This window comes from Heloderma suspectum, chromosome 4, assembly GCF_057233095.1.
Source record: "Heloderma suspectum isolate Gila_16-S chromosome 4, 16-S_ref, whole genome shotgun sequence".
Lineage (NCBI taxonomy): Eukaryota > Metazoa > Chordata > Lepidosauria > Squamata > Helodermatidae > Heloderma > Heloderma suspectum.
The window spans coordinates 129730422-129749460 of NC_139461.1; the positions used below are offsets into that span (position 1 = coordinate 129730422).

Below are 19039 nucleotides of genomic sequence, written 5' to 3' on the forward strand. Positions count from 1 at the left end.
TATGTATTTCCTATCAGAGTAATTATGCCAAGGGCACAGAGCTAATTGCTGCACTTCTGAGGTGTTCCTGGGCATGTACTCTTTATCTGTAGCAGTGCTGACTATTGTATGGAGTTGCACCCATGAAACCTTATCAGAGGAGCTTCAAATACTTTTTGACATGCAAGAACAACCCCTGAAGTCACACCTGTGTTGGATTACCTTTTAGAAGCACATTTCTCACTGTGGTTGTTGTCCTTATTTTTGTTATGCTTTTCATTGTTTCTTTGCGCATGCCATCTGTAACAACGTCAAAAGAATCTGTACTCCCACACCTCACTATATTTGCAACGATTTCTGGATCATCATAATCTTTTCTCATAAACTGGCTATTCAGTGAAATGTATTTATTTTTCATGTGCAATGCAAACTGGAACTATGCTTCCTGTGGTCAGAATATCTTAGAATATATATTACTTCCCCTTTTGAATTTTGGCAAATTCTACATGCAGCTGCTCCTAATCAGAATGAAATATAAGGAAAGGCCTTCTACTGGGACAGACTGTTTACGTAATACGATTTATTACGATTTCATTACGATTTCATCCCCCTCAGCCAAAAAGCCTCCTGGAATGGCTTCCAAACAAACATGGCAGTTCCTCCTCTCAGATTTACAATCTAAAAAAAATACATGACACAAAAGGAAAAAGGGATGGATAAGAAAGAAGAAGAATTGAAATAGTCCTTTAGCAGGGCTGGTGGAATGGTGCTGCTTCCTCGCTCATCTCCCTTTGTACAGCCTGCTGGAATGGTGGCTGGTGATGACAGCTGATGGAGGCCTTTCAGCAGGGCTGGTGGAATAGCCCTGCTCTACCTCTCTCCTCCCTCAGCTTAGCTTGCTGGAATGGCTGCTGATGGTGACCGCTGAGGGAGGAAGAGCCTATTTGTTCAAGCCCAGTGGTGTCTACTATGTCAGCTAGCAGCAGCTCTCCAGGATCACAGACAGAGATCATCTGCTCCCAAATTCTAAATGGAGAAACAGAGCTTGAACCAGGGACCTTCTGCATGTGAACTGCATCGTTAGCTGCACTGGTTACCGGTTTTGACCTTTAAAGCCTTAAATGGTTTGAGACCAAATTACTTGAAGGACTGCCTTCACCCATATCAGCCTGCCCCCACTTTAATATGGACAAGAGAGGCCTTCTCATTTGCCCACCTGTGGGAGCAGTTAGGTGGGTAACCACAGGTGAGAGGGCCTTCTCTGCAGTGGCCCCACACCTCTGAAATAAGTTGCCATTGGGAGTCCACCCTGCTCCGTCATTGCAGGCTTTGAAGAAGGCCTTGAAAACATATTTTACTCTGGCCTTCTGATATGATTGTTCTTATTGCTGGTGCTGTTGTTGGTTTTTACTGCAGTTTTTATTGTGTTATTGTGTTTTTATCACTATCATTCTATTATGTATTTTATGTATTTGTATTGTTGCATACTGCCTTGGGAGGGTTTCTGCCCTGAAAGGAGGCCAAGAAATATATATATATTTAAAAGATCACTTAGTCCTGGTCTCCCCCCACCCCCAGCCTACCACATGGATAGAAATCTGCTGCCCTTGATTGGGTAACCAGGCCCAGGACCCTTTTCTTTGTGCAATCCCTCCTCCCTCTCCCAAGTTTTTTTCCCCCCACTTGGCTTCTTTCTTCTTAACCTGTTCTGAGTCATGCACCTGCTGTTACTGTTCTGAAGCCACACAGTACTCAAGTTCGTTTTGTTGGTTCCAGGGGAAAGAAGACATACTGTGGTTGTCTTACAACTGAGAGATGTGCTTCTAGGTCACTGAAAAATTGGATATGTTGTCTGTCATCTCTATGACTTGAGATCTTCAGCAAATCTCCCTCGACCCTTCTGGCAAGGATCAATCAACTGTCAGTAGATCTATCACCTGGCTGAGGAGCAGATCTGAAGAGAACATTGTGGTAAGTTGTTGATCTTGGCAATATGAAATGGTTCAGTGGTGTTTGAAGAGGAAAGTGTGGAAGCATGAATCTAAATGAATTCTAGGCCACTTTGATGCAACTGTTTAGGTGCAAATTATTATGTATTTGTTTAGTTATATAGCACATCCATGTACATGGTGCTTTACAAAGACCAGGTTTGATGGATCCCTTCCCAAAGGGTGTACAGTATAAAAGATGATGAATGTAATTACACTAGAAAGACACATACATGTCTGCTTACAAATTATGAATCTGTATGCTGACCTGTTCTTGGAATCATTGGCATACCAGTGAATGGCTCATGAGTAGGCATGGGAGTAAATCTGCCATTTCTAATTTGATCATGGCAGTGACTTTATTGGTACACTCCTCTGAGCTACAGCAATCACAGAAGTTGGTGTCACTTGGATAGGAAACCATTATATACTTTACGCTGCTTCACACATGCACTTGATTACTTAACATTTGATAATTAGTAGATGAACATGCAAAGTGACTGCCCTGGAAATTATTGCACTTGAGGTAATAGAAGGTGATTTGCAAATGCGTTCTGTGGTGTTAGATATGTAATAGCTCATTCATATATACATTTCATCTCTTGACATTGTACTCATCAAATGATGAGTGCTTGTCTGTGTGGACCAGGTCTTTGTTTTCTAGAGTACTGGAAACCAAGATCATCATCAGAACTTGATTACTTTCCTGAGAATGTGCATCCTGTAGCACTTTGTTTGATTTTGTAAAATATGTAACTAGATAGTATTTTTAGTTGGATTATGAGTTCATATGATTTGGGCATGATTCTTGAATGATCAAGGACCGTTATAAGAATGCTAATTCGCAAAGCATTTTGCTGCTTAGCTCATGTCCAGTGCCACTTAAATGGTTGTCCATGGACCAAGAGCGGAGTGATGAGTTTCAGATAATCCCTGAGCCTGCAGTGAAAATAATAGAGGAAAAAACAGAATGGCCAAAGATGTCTTTGATGTTGCAACCATAAACTGGCAAGGCACTCGGATTAAATTTTAACTAAAACGAGGCTTGCCTTTTTAGCACAAGAAGTGCCTTCAGTGGAAGCTTCAAAGAAAACCCCTAGCTGTTTAAACAATTTCCCCCCCCCATGTGTGCATATAGCTTTGCTGAATTGTAGCCACAAAGGACAAATGCAGCAGTTGATTTTCTTTTAATTCAGAACCAGAAGCCTCCCATGTGGTGGCCTTAAGCTAAGAAAATGCAGCGGTCTGCGAAGAACAAGCAAACTGCAGGTGTGGGCCACAATTAATTAATTAATTAATTAAATATACTGTCCTAGGTGTACTCCCCAGCTCTCTCTCTCTCTCTCTCTATATATATATATATATATATTGTCCTTGGAAAATAGTACAGTTTGAACTGGTGGAGTACGCTGACAGCTGGGCCTGTAACATGAATGGATTCAAGAGTTTGGAATCGTATCTGCTAAAAAGCATTACTAACTCAGTTTGTAGTAAACACAATAACCTCTGTCATCTCTTAACCATAGTGGCTGCTTTGCTTATACGAATGAAGATACAGTACGTGGATGTCACCTGGAAATGTAGATGTTCTTTAACCATTTGCAAAAGTGCCACCTCTTGTTGTTTAGTAATGAGTAGCGATGTGAGAATATCTCTCTGCTTGAAATATATTTGGGCTACTAATTAAGAATTTGTTCTACGAGCAATGAAAAACAACATTTTTCAAGAGTTTTTTTTTAAGTAGCTTGCAGTGTTTCAGCACATGTGTGTTTATGCAGTGTTGCTTGAGAATTGGAGTGCCTAAGCAACTGGACAACACTTTTGTTTGCTGTGCATCATGATTCCGGATCTCCCGGCCCCAGATGGGCTGTGGGCGTATGGAAAAGGATGAGCTTTGATAGTATTGTTGCCACTGGGAATTTAACCTATTATGGTTGAGTGGGTGGCTGTCAACCTAGAACAGTGGCTTGTTTTGGTGGGCGGGGGGAATCATTCATTGTCCTCTTCCTCGTGTGGAGTGGATCCTGATGCTATAAGTGACAGTGGGGTTCCAACTTGAAGTCGAAATAGTAGAAGTGGGCAGCAGGATTTGGTGGTTCAACGACTGGAATTAGGAAGGTTGGGAAGGGGATAATAGGACTGGGCTACAATGCAGCTGTCAGACAGGAAGGACAGTTTCTCATCAAGACCAAGTAAGGGGTTAAAAGAATCAAGTTCTGAGTCAATAACAACTTCTGGCCTTGCTGGCCTAGTCTGATGAATGCTGACAGCTTGGGTACAAAAGTAGGACATCATCTGGAGATATGTCTCATTATTAATTAGAAATGGGTTGAGAGAAGGCTAAATAAAAATAATGTTAACAATGTATTATTACAAGCAGTGAAAATTCAGAATATTAGCTCGTTATTTGTGAACTTTGTCAGCTTCACTAGGGGTGTATTAGTTGTATCGACTGCAGGCACTGTTGAGGCTGAGACAATGATAATGTATAATTTCCTCTGCTTGGGAACTGAAAGCAAATAAAGTATTTATAGCAATGATTTAAAACTCTTTTTACTGGTAAATAGCAATGTGTGTACTGTTTAGTACATTGACCTGAATCTTGTGTGTGACCTTTGCAGTAATTAGTAATATGATTTGTATACCACTTACAATGATGGACTAATACAACATCACCTTGCTTCATAAAAATGTGCTGAACAAATATTGATAGAGAGATGAAGGAAATAAAGTCAGTTATTTGACCTTTTTCCACTAGACTATTCAGTTTCAGATAGCACATTTGGAGAGACATACAAGGTGTAATATCAAGTGAAATCAGGATCGGAATGTGCTGAAACTAGGTACATCTGCTATATGATCAGCTGTACTTAGCTAGAATCCTACACCCATTTGCATGGAAATAAGCTCCATCGGACTCTATGGGACTTACTTCTGAGTAGGCATGTATAAGGTTGCACTGTTTAGCAAGCTGCAAATATACATGTGTTTGGATAATAATATTCACACAATTATTTATTAATCTACAAAACAACAAAAGTGACTTGATTGCACAGCCGGTTATACACGTGATGTTCAGCAATGATTTGGTTCTGCATTCATCTATACTGCTGTCTGTGCTTCTGAATAAGAAACATGATATAATTAAGCGAGGCCCCCAAAGGAATCAGCTCTGCGACTCTATACGGTTGTCTGTGCTTTTGAATGGAGAGGATCATGTACAATTAAGCCAATTGCCCGTGTGATGTGCAATAATGATTTGGAAGATCTATACTCCTGTCTCTGCTTTGGAATAGGCAGCGTGATGTGCAGTCACAGCAACTAATGCCGCATGATTCAGATCCACATTTACAGTCACGGCCAGAAATATTGGAACAAGGATAACTGTTTTGGCAGTTGGCCTCTGTATACCACCACACTGAAGTTGAAAGGAAACTAGGGGTGCACGAAAGCCACTTACCTGGTCTCGCAGCTTGTTCGCGGTGGGGGGGAGGCGCTTCGCTGCTCCCCCCAAAGTTCAGGCCGGGGGGGGAGGCTTCCCGCCTCGCCCGGCCGAAATTCAGGCCGGGGGGGGAGGCTTCCCGCCTCGCCCGGCCTAAATTCAGGCCGGGGAGGAGGCGCCTCGCCTCGCCCAGCCACGAAATAAAAAGTTTAAAAAAAAACACAAACGCCCCCGTGATAGGCTACGTGACGATTAACGTAGCCTATCACGGCTAGATCTGCAAAGTCAGCCGTGATAGGCTGCGTTAATCGTCACGTAGCCTATCACGGGTGACTTAAAAAAAAAAGGAAAAAAAAAGCAAAAAAAAAGCGCGTACGCAAATGGCGGCCCCCATATGGAGCCGCCATTCGCGTTCCTTATTTGGCCGCTGTAGTCTACATAAACCTTTACGTAGACTACGGCGAAAATAAGGGCAACGCAAATAGCGTTGCCCTTATTTTCGCCGTAGTCTACGTAATCTTTACGTAAACTACAGCGACCAAATAAGGAACGTGAATGGTGGCTCCCTATGGGGGCCGCCATTAGCCGTACGCACTTTTTTTTTTTAAAGTCACCCGTGATAGGCTACGTGACGATTGACGTAGCCTATTACGGCTGACTTTGCAAATCTAGCCGTGATAGGCTACGTTAATCGTCACGTAGCCTATCACGGGGGCGTTTTTTTTTTTTTTTACTTTTATTGGAATGGTGGCGGTGGCAGCTGGTCGAAAGACCGGCTGCCACCTCTGCCCCTGTCGAAGACCTGACGAACCACTGCTGGGACCCGCCGCCGGGAGGGACATTCGGGAAAGGTAAGTCCCGTCCCGGGGGGGGGTGCGGGGGCGGGGGTGTGTGCAGAGAATTTCTCCCCGAAACTACTTCGGGGGGCCAAACACGTTGGCACTCGGCCCCCCGAAGTTTCGGGGAGAAATTCTCCCCCATCCCTAAAGGAAACACACCCAGATGGGAGCGAAGTCAGGACTTTCAGATGTAATTCAAGGGGCTTGACAAAAGTGGGGCACTAACCATTTAGGAAGGACAGCCAGTGGCATACACACACACCCATCGTTGGTGGCTCATAAGTAATGGAACGAATGGCTGACAAGCAGCTGCATGCGAGGTGTCCATGTGAGTGAAGGGGGCCATCCTTAGGCTGAGGAAACAAAATAAACCCATTAGAGAGATAGCAAAAACTGTGGGAATGGCCAGTACAACAGTTTGGAACATCCTGAAAAGGAAGGAATTAACTGGCAAGCTCAACAACAGCAAAAGGCCTGGAAGACCACGGAAGACAACTAAAGTGGATGACCACAGAATTCTGCTCATGGTGAAGAAGAAGCCTTTCACAACATCTAGCCAGGTGAAGAATGCTCTTGCGGAGGTAGGCATGTCATTGTCAACATCTACAGTCAAGAGACGGCTTTATGAATGTAAATACAGAGGCTTCACAACAAGGTGCAAACCACTAGTAATGCTCAAGAACCAAAAGGCCAGATTAGCCTTTGCCAGCAAACACCTACAAAAGCCTGCCCATTTCTGGAAGAAGATTCTTTGGACTGATGAAACCAAGATGAACTTGTACCAGAATGATGGGAAGAGAAAAGTATGGAGAAGGAAAGGAACAGCTCATGATCCAAAGCATACCACATCATCTGTCAAACATGGTGGAGACAGTGTGATGGCATGGGCATGTATGGCTGCCAATGGAACCGGGTCACTGTTGTTTATTGATGACCTGACTGCTGATCAAAGCAGCAGGATGAATTCTGAAGTGTATAGGGCTATACTTTCTGCTCAGATTCAGCCGAATGCTGCCAAAGTGATAGGACACCGCTTCATATTGCAGATGGATAATGACCCAAAACATACAGGAAAAGCTACCCAAGAGTTTCTCCAGGCAAAGAAGTAGGATGTTTTTCAATGGCCAAGTCAGTCACCTGATCTCAACCCAATAGAGCATGCTTTTCACTTACTGAAGACAAGACTGAAGGCGAAAAGACCCACAAACAAGCAGCAGCTGAAGGCAGCTGCAGTAAAGGCCTGGCAAAGCATCTTGAGGGAGGAAACTCAGCATTTGGTCATGTCCACGGGTTCCAGACCTCAGGCAGTCATTGGCTGCAAAGGATTTTCCTCCAGGTATTAAAGGCGATCCTTAAGTTTGAAAGGATGTTGGTTTGTTCCATTACTTATGAGCCACCAATGATGGGTGTGTGTGTATGCCACTGGCTGTCCTTCCTGAATGGGTAGTGCCCCACTTTTGTCCAGCCCCTTGAATTACAGCTGGAAGTCCTGACTTTGCTCCCATCTGGGTGTGTTTCCTTTCAACTTCAATGTGGTGGTGTACAGAGACCAACTGCCAAAACAGTTATCCTTGTTCTAATATTTCTGGCCCTGACTGTATAAATGCCTTGGGTCTACTTTTGCAAAGATGGTTCAGATAAACATCCTGAACATGCAGCGCTATTATGTGGAAAGGTAGAAAAAAATCAGTAAAAATAAAGACATTGGGTTTGTATTAGTGTTGTGCTGAAAATTTCTCCCACATTTTTTCGACCATTCTCATTCAATTCGATAGAAGAGAAATTGCTTTTGGAAAGAAATTCAGTGGTGAAGGAATTTCATAGAATTTCTCATGGGTTGGGTTTGGGCTTTTGGGGCTTACCTTACTTAGGAGGTGGCTGAGGAGTGAGCACAAGTGTCCTGTTTTCCTTTGTACAATCACTTCTCTGGCAGCCTGTGGCCTCCTTAGCTTCCGACACTTCAATTAAAGCCCAGTGGAACATGTCATGGGGTAATTCCTCCCATAGGGCTTTTCCAGATCAGATCAGAAAGTGCAAGCAGCCTGGGAGGCTAACTGTGATTAGATAAGATAAAAAACACCACAAAAATAAATTCTAAAACACTCTGAGAATGAAGCAGAACAATAGAGCCCCTTTTTCATGGGGGAAGAAAACTTTCAGGAAATTGGAGGACAGATTTCGGCAGAGCAGTAACTCCACCTCCACACAACACTGCCACCCCCCGCCCCACCCCCCAGGTCACACCTGCATTGTGGTGAATGCAAAATGGGGGCCAGCCTGCCAACAGAGTTGATGTTGTTGCAGCACGAAAAACCCAAACACCCTTACCAAAAAAGAAAGAAGCTGTGCTGCAAGCCCTGCCAATGGGGAGCCCTTTCCGAGCCCCACCGAGCACTGACAGGGCTCAGTGGCATCACTGCTCACTGTCATAAACATGAAAATGCAATGAGACATAAGGAGATAGCCTTCTTCTTATAATCCAGGCTTGCAAATAACCACTTGTCTGGTCACCTGTGGTAAGTAAGGTTTGCTTCCAGGTGAGCCAGCAAAACAGCTCTGTGTGTAGCCTACCACACAGGGGTGGCTCAGGACTTCATGGCCGCCATGACAACCATGGGGCTGTCCCAACATGTCATTGGCCCAACGCATATAAAAGGACACACGCTTGATCTGGTTTTCTCGACTGGGCAGGAGGATGGTGATCTGAAAATGGAGGAATTAGCATCTGTCCCTTTGTCATGGTCAGATCACTTCCTGCTGAGGTTTAGACTCCTGGCAGCCTTCCCCCTCTACAAGGGTGGGGGACCTATTAAAATGGTCCACCCCCGGAGATTAATGGATTCCGATGGATTCCAGAGGGCTCTGCGGGATTTTCCTGCTGGTATGGCTGGTGCTCCTGTCGAAGCCCAGGTCGCTCTGTGGAATGCAGAGATGACTCGGGCGGTTGACACGATTGTGCCCAAGCGCCCTCTCCCTCTGAGCAGAGACTGGCCAGCTCCTTGGTATACACCTGAGCTGAGGGCAATGAAGCAAGAGGGGAGACGGCTAGAACGCAGGTGGAGGAAAACTTGTGCTGAGTCTGACCGAACACAGGTAAAAGCCCATTATCAAGCCTACTCTGTGGCGGTGAGGGTAGAAAAGAGACAGTTCTTTTCCACCAGCATTGCATCTTCTCAGTGTCGTCCACTGGAGATTTTCTGAGTGGTTTGTGGCCTGTTACATTCTGGGCCAGGGCGAGAGACGGTGGAACCCTTGGTGGCACGCTGTGACGAGTTTGCACGGCACTTTGAAGATAAAGTCACTCAGATTCGTCATGAATTGGACACCACGATTAATGCAGTTCCATTGGTAGAGGCGTTCAGAGCACCGTCTGGTCCAGTTTTATTGGATGAGTTTCAGTTACTGAGGCCTGAGGATGCGGACAAGGTGCCTGGCCAAGTCCGATCGACCACTTGTATGCTTGACCCTTGCCCTTCATGGCTTATTAAATCAAACAAGGATGGGATGTCTGGCTGGGTCCAGGAGGTTATAAATTCCTCCTTGAGAGAGGGAGTGGTGCCAGCCACTTTAAAAGAGGCAGTAATTAGACCACTCCTGAAAAAGCCTCAGCTGGACCCAGAGGATGTTAACAATTATAGGCCAGTGGCCAACATCCCCTTCCTGGGCAAGGTGCTTGAGTGGGTGGTTGTAGGACAGCTCCAGGCACTGTTGAATGAAACGGATTATCTAGATCCATTTCATTCGGGCTTCAGGCCTGGCTTTGGAACGGAAACTGCCTTGGTCGCTGTGTGGAATGACCTCTGCCAGGAGAGGGACAGGGGGAGTGCGACCCTGTTGATTCTCCTGGACCGCTCAGTGGCTTTCGATACCATCGACCATGGTATTCTTCTGGATAGGTTGTCTGGGTTGGGAGTTGGAGGCACTGTACTACAGTGGTTCTGCTCCTACTTGGATGTCCGATTCCAGAAGGTGGTGCTGGGGGATTGTTGCTCTGTGCCATGGCAATCGTGCCATGGGGTTCCACAGGGCTCTATTTTATCCCCTATGCTGTTTAACATCTAGATGAAACTGCTGGGGGAGGTTATCCGGAGGTGTGGGCTGAGGTGCCATCAATATGCGGATGACACCCAGCTCTACCTCTCTTTTTCATCAAAACCAGGTGAGGCAGTGGCTGTTCTGAATCAGTGCCTGGGCACGCTAATGGACTGGAGGAGGGCCAGTAAACTGAAACTCAATCCAGACAAGATGGACGTACTGTTAGTGGGTGGTTCGTCTGCCCGGCTAGGTGATATTCAACCTGTTCTGGAGGGGGTTGCACTCCCCCTAAAGGATCAGGTTCATAGTTTGGGGGTGCTCTTGGATCCAGGACCGTCACTTGAGGCACAGGTGAACTCAGCGGCACGGAGCACTTTTTATCAGCTTAGGCCGGTATACCAACTACGCCCTTATCTGGACAGAGATAGCCTAGCTACAGTGATCCATGCTCTGATAACTTCTCGTCTGGATTACTGCAATGCGTTATACGTGGGGCTGCCTTTGAAAGCGGTCCGGAAACTTCAGCTGGTCCAAAATAGGGCAGCAAGATTGTTAACAGGGACTGGCCTGCGAGCTCATATTACGCCAGTACTTTTTCAGCTGCACTGGCTGCCAGTCCATTTCCGGGCCCGATTCAAAGTGCTGGTATTAACATTTAAAGCCCTTAACAGCTTGGGGCCAGGTTACCTGAGCCTCCTCCCATATGTGCCTGCCCGGATCTTAAGATCATCGTCAGCGGCCCTTCTCCATGAGCCCCTGCCAAAGGAAGTGAGGCAGGTGGCTACTGGAAGGAGGGCTTTTTCTGCTGTGGCACCCTGGCTCTGGAATGAGCTCCCTAGTGGGGTTTGCCTGGCACCTACATTGTATTCCTTTCGGTGCCAGGTGAAGACCTTTTTATTTTCCCAGGCATTTTAGCATTTTAGCTTTCTAAACTTTTAGCTTTGCTGTTTTAAAAATCTGTATTTTAAACTCCTACACTGCTGCTAGTTTTTTTTGTGGTTGTATTGTTATATTGTGGTTTTAATGTTCTATATATTTTAAATTGTTTTATTGTGTGTTGTTTGGTTTTAATTTTTGTGAACCGCCCAGAGAGCTTTGGCTATTGGGTGGTATAGAAATGAAATAAATAAATAAAATAAATAATACCAGGGGAGAGCTCTCAGTACCACCATTGCAGAAAATGGGAAACAAGGCAGCCTCTTTAACAGAATTTATTTGCATGCACTGTCCCAAACAGGAGTCTGCATGCTGTGTCGGCTGGATGCGCCCGATCTCGGAAGTTAAGCAGGGTCAGCCTGGTTAGTACTTGGATGAGAGACTGCCTGGGAATCAGACTTCCTGTACTGAGCAGGGGGTTGGACTCGATGGTCTTGTAGGCCCCTCCCAACCCTATGATTCTATGATCCACTTTCTGGGTGTTGGGGAACAGACCAATTTACTGCCTCAGGAATGGAGCTCTGTCTTAAATAGGTTATTTGGGAATAATGTGCTTGATGTGAGCCCCTCCAACCCCGCTGCATTAGTCCAGGCAGACAAATGCCTCTCTCTCTCTCTCTCTTCTCCTGATAGGCGAGGAGAGAAAGATGATGTGGGGAGGCCTGGCTGGCTTCTTTGCTTTCTCCCTTTCTCCCTGAGAGATCAAATTGAAGCATATGGGTAGTCTCCATAGCAATGTTATGGAGGCTGCCTGCAGGTCTAGTTTCAGTTTCTCCCTCCCAGATTTAAAGCCCTGACCTCTAGGTCTGGGAAGGAGAAAGAGAGCATCCCCTATTAGCTCTGTGTCAGAAAAGAGCTCAGTGCTATTGGAAGCTGTCCCCTCCTAACTCCCAGACTTTCTAGGAGTATCCTATTTTGCATCCTGCACTACTTCCCTCTCTGTGCCCTGGTATTGGGGAGGGAAGATTGCTGGTGGGGGTAATGGGAGGTAAGGCTGGCAGAGGCTCTGGTGGGTCTGCCAGAGTGTATAACTGTCCCCTCCTCCATCCCCAATTATATGGAGAGATAACACAATCCTTTGGAATTTTTAAAATGTTTAATCAAGGACATATTTATTAAGGTAAATGTATAAATGATCAGAAGCATTTCAGAACAGAAATGATAAGGAGCCCTAGGACTGATTAAACTGTGCATGTGCTCATCCAAAATGGTCCAAACTCTCCAACAGGCTTCCTCAATTTGTTGCCCACCAGACGTGCTGGATGACAACTCCCATGAGTCTCAGCCAGCATGGCCAATGCTGACTGAGGATGATGGCCTACACATCACTGAGGATGATAGTCCTACACATTTGGCAGGCATCAGGCTGGGGAAGGCTGCTCTATAAGAAAAGGGAACGCATGCCTTGCTAGAATCCCAGTGTTCTGTGCAGCCTGTTCACTCATAGTCTGAGTAGCCTTTTGTCTGGAAGGAACAGAATGATATATTCTCAATCAGGGATGGGGAACTTCCAGGCCATGGGCCAATTATTTGACACCTCTCTGAAGCCTCCCTCTCCTAGGGATGTACGAAAGTTACTTACCTTTTCGCAGGGGTGATTCGCGGTGGGGGGGAGGCGCTTCGCTTCTCCCCCCGAAGTTCAGGCGAGGGGGGGGAGGTATCCCGCCTCGCCCGGCTGAAATTCAGGCCGGGGGGGGAGGCGCCTCGCCCGGCCGAAATTCAGGCCGGGGAGAAGCGCCCCGTCTCCCCGGCCACGAAAGAAAAAGTAAAAAAACAAAAACAAAAAAACCCCATGATACGCCGCCGCCATTACAAAATAAAAAGTAAGTAAAAAACAAACAAACACACACCCGTTGTAGGCTACGTAACGATTAACGTAGCCTATCACGGCTGACTTTGGAAATCTAGCCGTGATAGGCTACGTAAATCGTCACGTAGCCTATCACGGGTGTGTGTTGTTTTTTTTTTTAATTTTTGTTTTGTAATGGCGGTGGCGGCAGCCGGTCGGGAGACCGGCCGCCGCCCCCGCCCCCCACGAAACGTCGCCAAACTGCCGCCGGGACCCGCCGCCAAGAGGGACATTCGCTGAAGGTAAATCCCATCCCGGCGGGGGGCCGGCGGAGAATTTCCCCAACACTTTTGGGGGGCCGAATGCCTCGTCGCTCAGCCTCCTGAAGATTCGGGGAGAAATTCTCCGCCATCCCTAGCCTCTCCCCCTGAAGGCTAGCAGGATGGGGAATCAGAGATAACAGTTGGGATCCCCTGTGGCACACCACCCCCTCTCCCAACTGGACTGATTACATTCCATTGTTGTATATTTTCCTCAAGTCAAAGAGATTATATGGAGACATGACCTAAGCCCATATAGAGTCATTAACAAGGAGTGTGTGGATGGAGAATTGGGAATGTGTAGTTTCCACATTTCAAGGTCTGGTTTCCACAGGAGTCTGTGTGAATATGTCTTATTCAAAAGGCATCTTGATTGTGTGGCGGACGAAGACCAGGCAAAGAGGTGGAATCTAAATCACCCTTCCACATGTTCATTTCTACACTTAATCAACATTTGTACAGGGCAAATATTTTCCATGTTAATATTTTCAAGTAATAAGAAGTCAGGAGGGACTTAATATTTATTTTGTAGGTTTTCCCCCAAATTGAGAAACTGGATTGCAGTTTATTTCATACATTTTGTGTCATTGCCTTCAAGTCATTATGATTATACCACACATTCTTACCTTCTTATTGTAAGGGAATATTGTAAAGTAACACTTCTCCTCTCTCTATAATTTTCTGTTCACAGTATGTAAAATGTCATAACCATTTAAAACCTGTAAATAGTGAGAGATTCACAGTGTGAATAGAAATAGTTGAGCTTTCCTGAACTTTTCTTTGTCTCCCTAGTTTATTCCAAATGGAAGTGATGAATTGCTTTTGAGTAGAAGGTGCAAGTCTGTTCACAGTAAAGGCTAAGGTTCAGTAGACAAGCGCTAAGAATAGGAAGTTTCCACTTTTGGTATCAGGCTGTACAAATCTCTTTGGGTATGTGACCAGCTTGAACTGATGTCAAGATTTTTATGGAGGGGGAGGCTGGGATTACTGTACAAGAGAGATATCCAGACCCAATGAAAAGGTGAGTATGATCTGAAGAGTATGTAATGGTTTGTTCAAGGTTAGTTTGTTCAAGGTTGTCTATACATCTGAGAACATCTGCTTCTCCTGCAACAACCAAGAGATAAACTTTTTTCTCCCTTGATATACTCAACAAGATGATCCATAGGGTAGGGGTGGACGAAAGTCACTTACCTGTCCTCGAAGCTTGTTCGCGGTGGGGGGGAGGCGCTTCGCAGCTCCCCCCGCGAAGTTCAGGCCGGGGGGGAGGCTTCCCGCCTCGCCCGGCCGAAATTCAGGCCGGGGGGGAGGCTTCCCGCCTTGCCCGGCCGAAATTCAGGCCGGGGAGGAGGCTTCCCGCCTTGCCCGGCCGCGAACGCAAAAGTTTTTTTTTTTTTTAAAAGACCCCGTGATAGGCTACATGACGATTAACGTAGCCTATCACGGCTAGATCTGCAAAGTCAGCCGTGATAGGCAACGTAAATCGTCACGTAGCCTATCACGGGTGACTTAAAAAAAAAAAAAAGCGCGTACGCAAATGGCGGCCCCCATAGGGAGCCGCCATTCCCGTTCCTTATTTGGTCGCTGTAGTCTACGTAAATCTTTACGTAGACTACAGTGACCAAATAAGGAACGGGAATGGCGGCTCCCTATGGGGGCCGCCATTATCCATACGCGCTTTTTTTTTTTTTTTAAAGTCACCCGTGATAGGCTATGTGACGATTTACGTAGCCTATCACGGCTGACTTTGCAGATCTAGCCGTGATAGGCTACGTTAATCGTCACGTAGCCTATCACGGGGGCGTTTTTTTTTTTCTTTTATTGCAATGGCGGCGGCAGCAGCCGGTCGAAAGTCCGGCTGCCGCTCCCGCCCCGGATGAACACCCACCGAACCGCCGGCCGGACCCGCTGCTGGGAGGGACATTCGGCAAAGGTAAGTCCCGTCCTGGGCGGGGTGCGGGGTGCGGGGGAGGTGCGGAGAATTTCTCCCCGAAACTTGTTCGGGGGGCCGAACACGTTGGCGCTCGGCCCCCCGAAGTTTTGGGGAGAAATTCTCCGCCATCCCTACCATAGGGTAGCATGAAATAATAGGTAGATGATATCTCACATCCCTGCAAAAAAAGAGATATATGGACATTGTTCTTGTTTAACATACAATACCAAAAATTGTAAAGCTGAGCTGTGGTTCAAATTAAGCCCTGAATGCCTGTGTTCCATGAATTTTCCCCTACCATTCAGTTGAAGCTCTGTCAGTGGGCAGTATCCAGTGGCTCTGTTGGAGGTTCTGTTGCATTCATGGGACCCACCACTAATTCAAAAGGAACTAGTGCTTTCAAAAGGAACCCTGGAAACGAGTAGAAATGCTTCTTTCTGGAATGGGACAGGTCAGTGAGGAAGGCGTTCTGTATTCCTGCAAGCTCTGCTGACCTGTGTTATTATTTGATCTGATTGCTTTGGGAACCGCTAGATTGTTCCTATTGTGCCAGTGGTAGGTCGCACGGGGATACTGCCCAATGACTTCTAATAATCTTTGCTGTGCTAAAACTCCCTTTGCTTGCTTAGAGTTGCATTAATTCTATTTCTGTTGTCCCTTTCTCATACCAATTTTTCAAAATGTTTTGCAATTTCAACTTCACAAAAGTTGAAGAAAAATTCAGATCTTTCTAGTTTTGCTTTGTGAGGAAGATGTTCTGTACTCCTACTGCTATTCTATGCCCTTTCCAGTTCTGTAAATTCATTCTTGGGATGGAACAGAGAAATATAAGGGAGAGACACATTGCTTGGCCGTATGGGCTCTCCAGTATGGGGTTCTGCAGGAGTCGGTTGTGGAATTCAACATCTACATGAAACTGTTGAGTGCAGTCATCTGAAGTTTTGAGGTGCATTGTCATCAGTATGCTGATGACTTAGAGCTCTACTTCTCCTTTTCATCTGCATCAAGTGAGACTCTGGTTGTGCTAGATGAGTGCCTGGCTGTGACAGTGAACTGGATGAGGACTAATAAACTGAAACTTAATCCAAATGAGACCAAGATGCTGTTAGTGGGTGGTTCTTCTGACTGGGTGGAGAGTGCTGAACCTGTTATGGATGGGGTTGCACTCCTCCTGAAGAAGCAAGTTCGTAGCTTGGGGGTTCTCCTGGAGCCATCCTTGTCACTTGAGGCACAGGTGGCCTCAGTGGCAAGGGGTGCCTTCTACTAACTTGGTTGGTGGCGCAGCTGCACCCCTATCTGGGCAGGGATAACCTGGCTTCAGTCGTCTATGCTCTGGTATCCTCCAAGTTAGATTACTGCAATGCAATCTACGTGGGGCTGCCTTTGAAGATGGTTCAGAAGCTGCAGCTCATGCAAAATGCGGTAGCCAGATTGATAACGGGGTCCAAACATATAAGACCGACTCTGGCCTGCTTGCACTGGCTGCCTGTATGCTTCTGAGCCTGATACAAGGTGCTAGTTTTAAGCTATAATGCCTACATGGCTCAGGACTGCAATAGCTGACAGAGCACCTCTCCTGACAAGAACCTACCCATACACTGTGTTCAGCATCTAAGTTCCTCCTCCAGGTGCTTCCTCCAAGGGAAGCTTGGAGGATGGCAACAAGGGAATGGGCCTTCTCAGTGGTGCCCCCCCCCCCAATTATGGCATGATCTCCCTGATGAGATCCACCTGGCGCCAACACAGTTATCTTTTTGGCACCAAGTTAAGACCTTTCTCATCTCTCAGGCATTCGGCAGAATATGATGAGGTTAATCAGGTCCTGGATTGGGCTTATTGATGATGGTTTGAAATTATTTTAGATATATGTTGTCTGTGTGAATGCTACCTGTTTATATGTTTGTCTGTAAAAGGTTTTACACTTTTTAATGGTTTTTAATCTTTGTAAACTGCCCAGAGAGCTTCGGTTCTTGGGCAATATAGAAATATAATAAATGAAATTAAATTAAGAGATGAACCATTGATACAGTGGATTTCAGACACTGTGGGTTGGACGCAAACTTACTCCCCCGTTCATGGAAAGAGAGTTCTGCTCACAGAAGGACTCTTTTCATTCATGAGACTTCTTCTATGAACTGAAGGTCTGTCAATACATTGAGTGGTATATAATCATAGAATAGTAGGGTTGGAAGGGCCCTATAAGACCACTGAGTCCAACCCCCATGTTGTTTGCATCCAATCCAGTGTTTATACCAGGGCTGAGGTGAAGCTTTCACCCCTGCTTTTCATTGGAGAAGTGAGTCATTGGGGCAAAATAGGAAGGCAAAAATACAAGCTTATTCAGACTAGGGGGGAAATTCTTATAATTTCAGGGACAGGAGGGAGGGTTTTTTCCCCAGCCCTAAATGATGGCTGAAATGCCCCCATGTTCTGCAGTCTACAAGTAGGGCCATACAAGTTGGGAGACATTTTCACCTATTTTATGTAGGATTTTATGATATTTCATGTAATATAATTTGCACTTACTAAGCTGAAACAAAAGGTGTATGTCATACACCTGTATTAGGAATGGGGCAAAAATGTTTATCCATTCCAAGCAAGGGCACAAAGCAGTCTTGCCCTCATTCTGATTTGGCTTCAGAACATTGTCACCCAGCCAGATTTAGCTTTGGGACAATGTGATGGTATATCACATTGCCTTTGTGGTCTCTGATTAGCCATGATCACCTCAGGAAGAAGGTCCTGTTTTAAAACATTGTCCAAAGCTGCATTCATTAGTCACTTAGAGGACTAGATTAATAGGTGATTAATAACTGTAATAAATAAGATTGGGGAAAGAAGCAGCTACAATGTAAACAGGCAATGAATGGTGGAAAAAGCAGGTAAGGAGGATTGTGAAACTCTCCACCACTACCACACATACTTTTCCACCCTGAAAATATTGATGGGCAAAACTTGTGTGCAGCCCTATTCTTAATTCCTAATATTGTTTTCCTTAAAAAGAAAAGAAAAAAGGCTACACCTTATATAGATGTTTTCATGAAACTGCCACAGTTGTTCCCAGATAGTTTTTCCTGAGTTTTAATAGATTATGCAGAGACCAATAAGAAGTATGAGAAGCTGGAGGTGAGGTTGCTTCTCCTCCTCCTCCTCCTCCCCTTCCTCCTTCTTCAGTGTGCATCATATTACACTTCTCAGTGTTGAATTGTTTGATATAAATCAAATGAGTTTGGATTTTCATGAATCTGACCCTCTGATTCCGCACCAGACCAGCTTTCCCCCTGTTGGGGGATTACACGGACTTGTGGACTGGTTTTCTGTCTTTCCTGATTTTTGCACACATTTCATCATGGAAAATACGCAAAATAAAAAATCCAGCCCCAAATGCCCGTTTCCCTCTTAGGCTAAAGTGTGAAACTGTGCATTTGGGGGGAATTTGCACATTTTCACATGAGTGCAAATGTGCATTTGAGCAAAAAAAAAATCTGATTCCGGCAATGGGTGGACGAGGGAATGAAAGGTGCCTGACAATCTGTGAAACACAGATGAAATGGATTTTACAGAATCTGTACATCCCTAATTTGATATTTCTTTCCTTATCTTCCCCTGGAATTCTTTATAGTATACTTTGCTTCATTGTCTTAAAATGATTTTATACCAGCTGCTACTTAATTGTACGTACCCCTTTTCAAGTCACCGATAAATGTCTTAGTTACAATTCAGGCCCTTTGTGTAACACCCTAATTATGTTTGTTTGGTTCTTTGGGGTATTTTGGGG

General features: G+C 45.5%; 1 protein-coding gene across 1 annotated transcript in view; it reads left to right on the forward strand.

The window, feature by feature from the left end:
* The window catches only part of CDH18 (cadherin 18), a 401711-nt gene that overhangs the window by 18434 nt on the left and 364238 nt on the right, over positions 1–19039 (forward strand). The window contains exon 2 of the mRNA XM_084850558.1: positions 1756–1950. The gene's annotated coding sequence lies outside the window, so the exon portion shown is untranslated. The remainder of the gene's footprint in view (positions 1–1755; positions 1951–19039) is intronic.